At 36.1% G+C, this 11,377-nt stretch overlaps 1 pseudogene across 1 annotated transcript; it reads right to left on the bottom strand.

Moving 5' to 3' along the window:
• Positions 1–1,773: 1,773 nt before the first annotated feature.
• LOC143617687 (beta-fructofuranosidase, soluble isoenzyme I-like) lies at positions 1,774–3,970 on the bottom strand (annotated as a pseudogene). The gene is made up of 5 exons (XR_013150870.1): positions 3,033–3,970; positions 2,777–2,941; positions 2,335–2,570; positions 2,140–2,227; positions 1,774–1,926 (listed from the first exon to the last, which is right to left on the bottom strand). The product of XR_013150870.1 is annotated as a beta-fructofuranosidase, soluble isoenzyme I-like (transcript).
• Between the last annotated feature and the right edge of the window lie 7,407 nt (positions 3,971–11,377).

The following is an 11,377-nucleotide window of genomic DNA, read 5'->3' as shown; positions in this document are numbered from 1 at the left end:
CCAAAAAAATATATTTTTTTCAATACAAATCTGTTTTTGTTAAAATTTATACAGGGATGCTCATTAAAAAAATTATACAAACCTGTGTATTTAGTTATATGTTTAAAATCAACAAAAACAAGTTGTTAATCAAAATTTTGTTTGGGTCGTAAATTAAATAGATAATGAAGAAAGAGTAAAAAAAGGAAAAGTTAGTTTGACCGGTGGAGTTGCCGTGGAAATATCACCGATGCAGGCACTGATTTCGTAGGGGTGGTGCTCGCCGTTGGCCCCGATGGCCACGTAGATGAGAATTCGGTGAATCGGTAGCCATACCTTACAGTCTTATTTGCCATTATTTGAAGCTTTTAATTTTTTAGGAAGAGCTAGTTATCACATCACGTCACTGTCACGTAGATAGTGTGTCAATAACTGGCCACTCGTTAATTTATCGTTGTAAGTTAACTAGATTTACCCAGACTTTCTTTTAATTAAAAAAAGATTGTTTCTTAGTGTGCAGCTCATTTGCTACATTAAATTTGCACATATAACCAATAAACACCACTAAAAGGCAAGGTGTATTGGCGGCACACAAATATAGGGCGACGAGGGGCGAGAACACCCCCCCCCCCCCACCCGGACGATAAGAGGGGCAACAAGAGGGGGGGCATGTTTGGGCGGGAAATTTGTCGCCGGTGAGTGTCGAAGAATATTATTATTTTATTAAATGGACTAATGGCAAGCCTTGGAATCAATTGTTGGACTACAACACTACCAGACCCCTAAAATAAAAAGTGTTTATTTGCTGACGTGACACCCCATGTCATAAAACGCCCCCAATTTGTAACCCCACTACACCTAGGAATTATTTTATAGACCATTTTAAATATTTTACATAGGGATACCACATTAAAATATGACGTTTTCAAGACCACCATTCTAGTCTTTTGTTTGGAAGCAACACACCACCCCATTTTGTAAACTTATTTCGTAGACCACCATACTTTGATAACATGTGTGACCTACCTTGCACTAACTGAGGTATGGTGTACAATGATGACTGATGAGGATTCGAAGACCATGTTTGTCGTATGTTAATTCCAATAACCCAATTCCAACATGTTGCTCACCAACAAATAAATAAAGAGGGTATGAAATAGCAAGTTTTGGTCAGGACAAAGGAAATCATCAAATCATTCACAACTATACAGTTTTTAGTTAGATTGATGTTGTGTTGCAATTTTTAGTAGAATACCGTTGATATGTATACATATAATTACTTATTGACCGCTCTTCCGTCGGTAAATGGGACACCAAAAAGGCATAAACAAGATCTAGAAAGTATAATCGAAAATTCTATCAAAAATCTAATCTTAAAATTTCCAGTGGATCATCAACGTTTATGTCGTCGGTAAAGTTTACACCAAAAAGACAAAAAAAAAATGGTGACATCATAAGCTTTTTGCTCTGGGTGCCTACCAAAAATCCGTTTAACATTTTCTGGCTTAACCCATATCACAGATGCCGTCGGTAATCTGTTGATAATTATCGATAGATTACCAACAAGACTGTTTAGTGTACATATTTCTTATTTCATGAACGCCGTCGGTGATACTTGTTTGTTTAGTAGTGTATGGTTTTGAACGCAAACGATTGCAATGACAATAGGCAAACAACAAACTTCAAAAAAAAATGTTGATTGTAATCGTGTCTGATTAATATGTTTTGACACGTGTGCATGTGTGTTTGTATGTCTTGTCCGTAGATTAAACGTTAGGATAGAAAGAAAAATTATTAAATGTTTAAGGGAAAATCAATAAATAATTGGATCTTTGTATTAAACAAAAATACCTTGGCTGCTTCATGTATTGCCTTTGTAGGATACACTCTTGATGTGATCACTGTTCTTCCTCCTTGTGCAAAGCTTTCCACGATTGAATGGTCTACCTGTAAACATTAGTGGTCAATGGTCATTAGGATACAAAGCGGACAATATCATATATAATGCGGTTACAGTGGGTTGTTAAAGTTAATGTGTACGTTTTCCATGTGTGTTATTATACACATATTTACATGCATACTTGTACGTCAATGGTTACTTTTTGTTTCATTATTTTTTTAATTTAATTATAAAAATATAGTTTTACATATTTCACATACCAATAACCTCATGTTGTAGCTTTCACCAGTGAGCACAGGAACAGTGCTTCCATATACAAATTTGCGCACATCTAATAGCTTTGATGATCTGCATAGTTTTTGAATTCCACAAAATAATTATTTACTTTAGTATTCTAGTGAAACCGAATCCATAACGAAATAAAAACGAAAAAAAGGACATAAACTAGCATCAACCTTGATTCATCAGCACAAAAATAAGTTCTTGAGGAGCCATCAGTGTTCTTTGCAATGTAGAAATAAACAGGAGTTCGTTCAGAAAGTGAGACGTCGGCTAAAACCACGACCCCAAACGGTCCCAAAACACCCCTCATGGTTGAACCCTCACTCGTGGTGCAATTGAACACAGTATCGGCTTCTAGGGTTGCATCCACCAAAGCTCCATCTACCTCAAATGAGGCATCTATGTCCAACTATAAGCATTGTCATAAAATGCAAGTTAGTCACATCACAACTAATTATTTTGTGACAATAAACATTTATCAAACATGCGAGTGTTCGTCTATTAATGGATCAAAAAAGATATTAACGTGTTTGAACATATCGCGTAAATATATTTATATTAGCTCATATAGAATTGTATTGATAAAATTACACAAGTCTATAACATATTTATTACCTGTGAAGCAGAGCCTATATGAAGTGGATAAAGTGATCCGGGCTCTAACCACACATCTTCGAATTCATCGTACTTTTCAGATCTCAATGTCTCTGTTTCCTCCACAGGCCATTGGATCAAGTTAGTTTGTGTCTTCGGGTCCAACACCACTGTTCTTGGAATATTCTGTAAATTAATAAACAAAAGTAAATAATTATTTTTATAAAAATAATAACCCAAAAACGATAATTGTTTTATTTTTATTTTTTGTATTTACCAACATATTTGCCCATCCTTTTTTAGGTCATCCTTTTGTGGATCCGTTTCTCCAACATAGCCCCATAAGACCCGCCTCTTCTTAGATGGGTCATAAAACGTCTTTGATGCATAAAACTTTCCATAATCGTATCTCAAACCGATACCAACATCCATTTCTGGATCATCTGGATACCATTTATCTATCACCGGGTCATACGTCCCGATTGCATACCAATCATGTCTATCCTCATCCCCACTTTGCTTCAAGACATATTTTGCATCCGGGTCATAACTCGACATATGCAAACCATATTTATTCCCTGTGGATACGGGGTAAAGATCAACACATTCCCACATACCCGTACCCGGGACAGCATGGAGCACATTATCCAACAATTCAAAGTGGGTGAAGTTGGTGGTGTGGTAAACTAAGGCACAACCTATAGTGTTGTTGTGCTTTGACCCCATAACCATTCGATACTTTCCATCCGGCCCCATCCAAAGAGTTGACGGGTCCCGGAAGTCTTTGCGACCGACGCCGGGCGGAGGGCCGAGAATGGGGTTGCCTTTGTATTTGACCCAATCAATAAGGAGGGGATCAGATGTGTTGAGGGGGTATGCTAGGCATTGAAGCTGAGAGAGATCGTTGGCGTTGCCGGTGTAGTACATCATGATCCGGCCATCCGGGAGGATGGTAGCGGAGCCGGTCATGACACCCTTTTGGTCGTACCAATGATCTGGAACCATGGCTTCAGGGAGGTGCAACCAGTTGATGAGATCTTTGGAGACTGCATGGCCCCATGTGATATTGCCCCAAATTGCTGAATCCGGATTGTACTGATAGAATAAATGGTACCAACCCATGTAATATAATGGACCTGTATTTCATTACAAAAATATATAAATAAAGTAAACACTTAAAATAATACAAACTATAGAGAAAGGTGTATGACATGTATTCATGTATTCATTTTATTTGCATGTATACATTACTAGCTTTACAACTCGTGTATTGCACGAGATTTGTCAAATTAAAAAAATTAAAAAAAGTTCATTATGTGAAATAAACACACAAAGTTAAAGGTAAAAAAGAAATGAAATATATAATACAAGCAATAAGAAGTCTAGAATCTTAAATTTGCATTCATATGAAAAACATAGAAACGGATTTAATATTACTATGAGTTCGAAAAGGCAGTAAAAACGGATTCACAACTATAATAAAACCGAAATATTACAAGTACATAAAATAACTTGTTACATGTCATATGAAAGTAACCGTCAAGAAATGTTGTTTTTGTATATGATTATATTTCTTTCGATGAAATTGATTATATGATAAATGTTTATGAAATAAAAAAATTGGGAATTGACGGTTTCCTAAAAACAAACATCTTGGAATTAGTATAATTATGTTGAGAAAATTTAATTCAAGATTCAAAATTAAATAATCATATTAGTTGAAAATTTAAATTAAATAGCATAAATAAAACTTTATATATATGAATTGATAAGCTTTGCATAATTCAAAGTGAATTTATGGGCCCTTGTTGTTAAACAATGTTGACTTCGTTAATAAAAAAGTAAGTTATACATTAAGCATAATTAAATTTTATGTATTAACCTTTTGTAAATGGTTATTAACGTGTGCATAATATTTTGAAATATATTGAAAATGTTGTAACTCATGGGTTAAACCATTTTCATCCATAACCCATGGATAGCATGGATTAAGGAGAAGAGAGATTATAATATTAGAAATGAATGTTATGTTAGGATTGAATGTGGTTAGAACAACTAAGCATTATAAGTTTTGTTTATTGATATAGTAAGATAAGATAAGATGTATTTGAATAGTATATATACAAGAAACAACACATATATGTCATAACATAAAGAATATGAAAAAGAAAAAAAACATTTTCGTACTTTTTAGGGTATAGTTGTCGTGCAACTTTTTTTAAAACTAAAATTGATGTATATTAGGTCATTTTAATATGTTTTTAATGAAAAAAACCAAAAAGATAATGATATTAACAAAGTCAATATATATTAGAAATACTTACCATTAGGGTCTTGAAGAGGAGAAGACCAGCAAAATCAATCATCAAAAATCAGCCAAACCATGATAAATAAATTAAAAAAAAACTTATATTAGTGAATAATTAAAATTAATATTTGAAAAGAAAATAACAACCATATAAACACTTATATCAATTGTTTATCTCTTTTATTATATCTAACGAACATTGGATATAAGGGGGTGTTTGGTACAGAGAAAAAGAATGGGAAGAAATGGAAATAGAAATGGGAGAGAAATGGAATTGGAGAGAAATAGAAATGGGTGGAGAATTGACAATCATTTCCTTTGTTTGGTACAATAGAGAAATGGGTGGAGAAACGGGAGCAGAGACGTGATTAGGGTTCCGCCTCGGCATCATCATGGTGGAGAAATGGTGGCTCAGAGACGCGTCGCAACACCGCGAACGGAGTAGAGCGTCATCATCATCGCCGCGCAACATCAACACCGCGATTTAGGGTTCCGCCTCGCAACACCGCCTCGCGATTTAGGGTTTCGTTTTGGCTCAGAGACGCGAACGGACGTGGCTGCGGCGTCGGCCGCCGTGCCGGACGTCGGCATCATCATCACCATCGCCGGTCGGAGCATCATCATCATCATACGCGAACGGAGTAGAGCAGAGACGCGATTTAGAAGCAAAGAGAATTCCATTTCTCTTCCAAATGGAGAGAATTGGATTTCTCTACTTTTTGCCTACACCCAATTCTCAGAGAAAACCAATTCTCCGCCCAATTCTCCGCCTAATTCTCCCAAACAAGAGAAACCTAATTCTCCACCCTCAAATCTCTCTACCAAACAGCCCCTAAGTGTTTATTCTGTTATCAATTTACTTTATTATTTTTTTTTTCAAAATGAAAAACTATGATGTATACCACTGATGAAATTCTTAGCAGAATGAAAGTGGTAAGCAGATCGTTGCCATTGTATGCTACGAACAGCTTCGACGATCGTTTTTGAATTATTTGTGATGGTAGCTAATTGACGACGATCGTGAGGTTCTACTTCTAGTAGTTGGTTGTACATTACAACAGTCAAAGATGAAAGGACTAGAATGGACACGAATAACCCAACGAGGACCTTTTTGGTGGATGATTGACCATCAGGCCGTGTTTCGTGGCCATTGTAAGAAACAAGAGAGGTGAAGACGGAAAAGGCCATGGTGTAAAACTTGGATTAAATCATTGGGTTTTATAGTAGTTCTTGAAGATAAATGTGAGTCCCACAAATATGTCTATTATCTAAAATTATTAATTATGAAAATATCTAAATTATTAATTATAAAATATATCAGACACGAGTAATTTGATATTTAGAATAGAGTATCTAATGTTCATTCTCTTAGGCCCCGTTTGTTTTTTTTTAGAGATTTAAGTCTGAATCTGAATACCACATCTGAATGTTAAGAGGTGGTTCAAATGTCTGAAATCTGAATCATTAAGAGGTGGAGGCTAGAGACGAACCTCTAGTCGTCGGAGATGGAGCCTAGTTTCCGGGTTAGAAGTTAATGGAGGCCGGAGACAAGCGTATGTTTTTTTTGGGTTAAGAGGTTTTCAGACCTACTAAAAGCTCTTACTGGTTCAGATGCTATTAAGACGCTGAACCTCTTAATGCCAGAAAAAAACAAACAGTCCCATGTCTGATTACGTCTGACCGAATCAGACGTTTTCATCTATTCAGAGAAAAGAGGCAAAACAAACAGGGCCTTAGTTGTCAATTTGTCATATCTGTATTGGAAAATTCACATGAAAATATATCCCTATTTTAATAAATAGTTATTTTCACGAAGTATGTTTTTTTTTTGTTTTCTTTTTAAAGTTCAATAAACATTTTCCTTGTAAACAAATTAATAACGTGTTAAACATTTTTATATGAAATTTAAAATAATTTTTTTAATATAATAATAATAATAATAACAAAAACCTTTCTGTATATACCTTAAAAGCATTTTTAGAAAATAAATAAACTTACAATTTATATTCCAAGATTAACATTGTATATACCTTAAAAGCATTTTTAGAAAATAAATAAACTTACAATTTATATTCTAAGTAATAAACATTCACGAGGCTGCCATTTGACTTAAAAGCACATATATTTTATTGTATACTAGGCTAGTTACCCGTATAGCACACGGGTTTGAATAAATAAATTTATTTAAAAAAATAACACAATGTCAAATGCAAAAAATTATATTCAACAGATATAAAGATATATTATACGGTAAAATAAATTACACATTACACAATATGAATACAAAAGTCGTTAGAAAATTCAAAAATCTCTATATATTTCTTTGTTCACAATATTTGTAACTTTACTTTATATCCAAACTTAGTAGTTTCACATTTTTTGTGCTTTTAAATCTAGATAATGTAACGCATAACAGTCCACGAGTTAAAATAAATTGTCCCAAAACAAACTAGTCATCTATAGTGTCTGACCTTTGTTTCTATTAATCTTTATTGCAAAACAAAAATAAACGAAAAATTTAATTCTCTGAATGTAAGGCCCCGTTACCGGTAGCCCTACTTTCGTGTTGGATTTACTCATAAACGCAGTTCTAAATATCAGAGTTAATTAAAACATTCGCAGAACATTAAAAACATTCAAACCATTACATTCCATAACCATAATTCTTGTCTTATCGAGCATTCATAGTCATTTAAAAACAAAACATAGTCTTTTAAAATAAAACATCATAGCAAATCTTCAGATGCCAGCTTCGTCCAACTCTGCCATGTGTCCTCCTCAAGCTACCCGCCTCATTCTACTCACCTGCGTGCATACTAAAAGTCAGCTACGCTGAATGAGTTCTAGTTAATCACATAATCATACATTACCTTCTTACATTTCATACTTAACCTCTTAACTTCCTTTCATACACACATAAGTGCATATACTTTCATTCTTACCTTCATACTTTCTTTACATACATAATCATACGTTTTAAAGAGACTTTCGCCCTATAACCTCACAGATATTATAAGGGTATGGTCCCTAACATCACAGATATTATTAGGGTCTGGTCCCTAGCATCACAGATATTATTAGGGTCTGGTCCCTCTTCGTTACCATACAACCATGCCTTTCCTTCTTTTATTAACTTTATCGCATTCATACATATAAGCAAATACATTATACTTACCTTATACGTAACACTACAACCTGACAGTACGTGCAATATCCGACGATCGTTCACGTACTAACAAGCAATCACTCATACATTTCACATCATTCATATAAGGCATACACTTATCACTTAGGATAAGTGTATTAACAAACATATCGAGTATGCACACAGCCCCGAAAACATAACACAGAAGTGGGGCTAGAAACTCACCTCAATGCGGCTGCGTTCACCGTTTACGGTTATTCCCTTCTTGAGCTGTGCACGACTAACTGTATAATAATTACAGTATTAAGTACCGCTCTAGTCATCTCATTGCTACTTAATTAGTCTTACACGTCTAAGCTGTTTTACATCACTAAATTATTACCTGGTTAGTTAATCGTTACTCATTTACCTTTAAAGGTATCTTTCATAAATTGCCAAACTCCAAGGGCTGTTATGTAATTATATAATTCTTTTCTAAGTCCAGGGACCATTCTGTCTTTATATTAAACTCCTAGTTCGTTACGTTGCCCTTAACGAATTGGGTAAAGAATCACCCTCTGATTCGCTAAGCTCCCATAACGAACTAGCTAACGAATCACCCTCTGATTCGCTAAGCTCCCATAACGAACTAGCTAACGAATCACCCTCTGATTCGCTAAGCTCCCATAACGAACTAGCTAAAGAATCACCCTCTGATTCGCTAAGCTCCCATAACGAACTAGCTAAAGAATCAACCATAACGAATCACCAATAGTTCTTATCCAGACTTTGACTCAAGGGTCAAAGTCAAAATCGTCAAGAACAGCAAATAGTCAACAGATTTTAGATCTGCAATTAAACCTTCGTTTCTTAACCAAATATCACGATTTTGGTATCAACGGAATCGTCTGACCAGTGCCTACAAACCCCAACCATCAAATCCGCCTAACATCGATGTTTAAGGGGTGAGATTTTGGCATATAGGTTACGGGTTTACTTAGGTTTACAATTAACCCATCAAATGTTAACCAATTTCCATAAGATTTGTTGTTTTGGATTCGTTTATATCAAACTAACACAGATCTATGATTTCCTTAATCAAACCGAACCTATATAAATGATTTCTAAATATAAACGTACCTTAGACGAGTCGGTATTCGAACACGAGCTGGTCTTTGATGTTGTTTTGGTTCGTCACAACGATCTAGCACCAACAATCTTGGGTTTCGACTTCGGATCTTGGTTCGGGTTATAGGATGGTGTGTGTGTTTTCCAAGGTGTAGGCTATGGTGTAGAGAATGGATAAAAATGGAAAGGTTTAGGGGTTAATGGGTATTTATACTCCCTTAAGCCCATGGACCTAAGGCCCATTCCATTCCTTATTTTCCATCTTCTAAAGTCCAAGCCCACCTTCTATTAGTTTATTTATTTAAACCGACACACGACACTTTATAAAATGAATGAAATTTATTTTATTAATTCTTATCAAAAGCAGGATGTTACAAGTCTTCCCTCCTTAAAGAGGTTTTGTCCCCGAAACCTAATTATTACATAAACAAATTTGGGTAAAACTTGCGCATCTCATCCTCAGCTTCCCAAGTAGCATCTGAACCTTTGCGATGCTTCCATATCACCTTCACTAAAGGTATAACCTTGTGACGAAGCTGCTTCTCCTTGCGGTCAACTATCTCGATCGGTTGCTCAATGTAGTTCAACTGTTCATCAACCTCAATGTCCATTAATGGCACGTGGGACGTGTCATCAGCTAGACATTTTCTCAGATGAGAAACATGGAAGGTTGAATGAATTCCTTCTAACTCTTCTGGCAAATCCAGCTTATAAGCCACTTCACCTACACGATCTATAATCTTAAACGGTCCAATGTACCTTGGACTCAACTTTCCCCTCTTCCTGAAACGAATGATTCCTTTCCGAGGCGAGACCTTGAGCATCACATTGTCACCAACGTTAAACTCAATCTGTCGTCGCCGCTTATCAGCATACGACTTCTGTCTGTCTTGAGCAGCTTTCATTCTTGCCTTGATCTGATCAAACATCGAAGAGGTTTCTTGCACAACTTCTAGGCTTCCCATCTCCTTCTGACCAATCTCTCCCCAACACACCGGGGTCCTACATCGTCTACCGTAAAGCATCTCAAACGGTGGCATACCAATACTTGAATGGTAGCTGTTGTTATAGGAGAACTCTGCTAGATGCAGATGATCATCCCAACTTCCTCCAAAGTCTAAAACACAAGCACGTAGCATATCCTCAAGGGTTTGGATTGTCCTTTCAGAATGTCCATCGGTTTGAGGATGATACGCCGTACTGATGTTCAATCTTGTTCCCATAGCTTCATGGAACTTCTTCCAGAACCTCAAAGTAAACCGTGTATCTCTATCAGACACGATCGATAACGGTACTCCATGCTTGGTTACAACTTCTTTAATGAACAAGCTTGCTAACGTTTCTGACGAGATGGCCTCTCGTATGGGCAGAAAGTGAGCACTCTTGGTCAAACGGTCCACAATCACCCAGATAGTATCATGATGCTTAGCTGTACGAGGTAGCTTAGTTATGAAATCCATGGTGATGTGTTCCCATTTCCACTCAGGTATCTATAGCGGTTGCATATTCCCATAAGGCTTTTGATGTTCGGCTTTGACTTATAAGCAAGTTAAGCACTTACTAACATAATCCACTACATCATTCTTCATCCCAGGCCACCAGTAGTCTCTTTTCAAATCTTGATACATCTTTGTAGCTCCTGGATGAATCGAATATCTTGACTTATGAGCCTCATCTAAGATTCGACTTTTAAGATCACCATGGCGTGGGATCCACATACGGTCGAACCTAGTCTTAACTCCATGAGTGTTTTCCATCAACTCATCTTGCTGTCCATAAATTCTTTCTTTCTTTACTAACCCTTCATCTACTAACACCTCTGACTGCACCTTGATGATTTCTTCAAAAAGACTTGGGTTCATGATCAACTGGTATGACTTTACTGTTGCAAGGACTTCCTCATTCTTACGACTTAACGCGTCAGCGACTACATTAGCTTTACCGGGATAGTACTTAATGTCGCAGTTATAATCCTTAATCAACTCCAACCATCTTCTCTGCCTCATGTTCAATTCTTTCTGCTCGAAGAAGTACTTTAAACTCTTATGATCTGTATAGATAG

The sequence above is a fragment of the Bidens hawaiensis genome, unplaced genomic scaffold, assembly GCF_021521415.1.
Source record: "Bidens hawaiensis isolate Kalapana, Puna unplaced genomic scaffold, B.hawaiensis_p1.1 tig00002323_1, whole genome shotgun sequence".
In the NCBI taxonomy this organism is placed as follows: domain Eukaryota; kingdom Viridiplantae; phylum Streptophyta; class Magnoliopsida; order Asterales; family Asteraceae; genus Bidens; species Bidens hawaiensis.
Note: the sequence above shows the minus strand (reverse complement) of the source record. Positions and strands in the feature narration are given on the sequence as shown.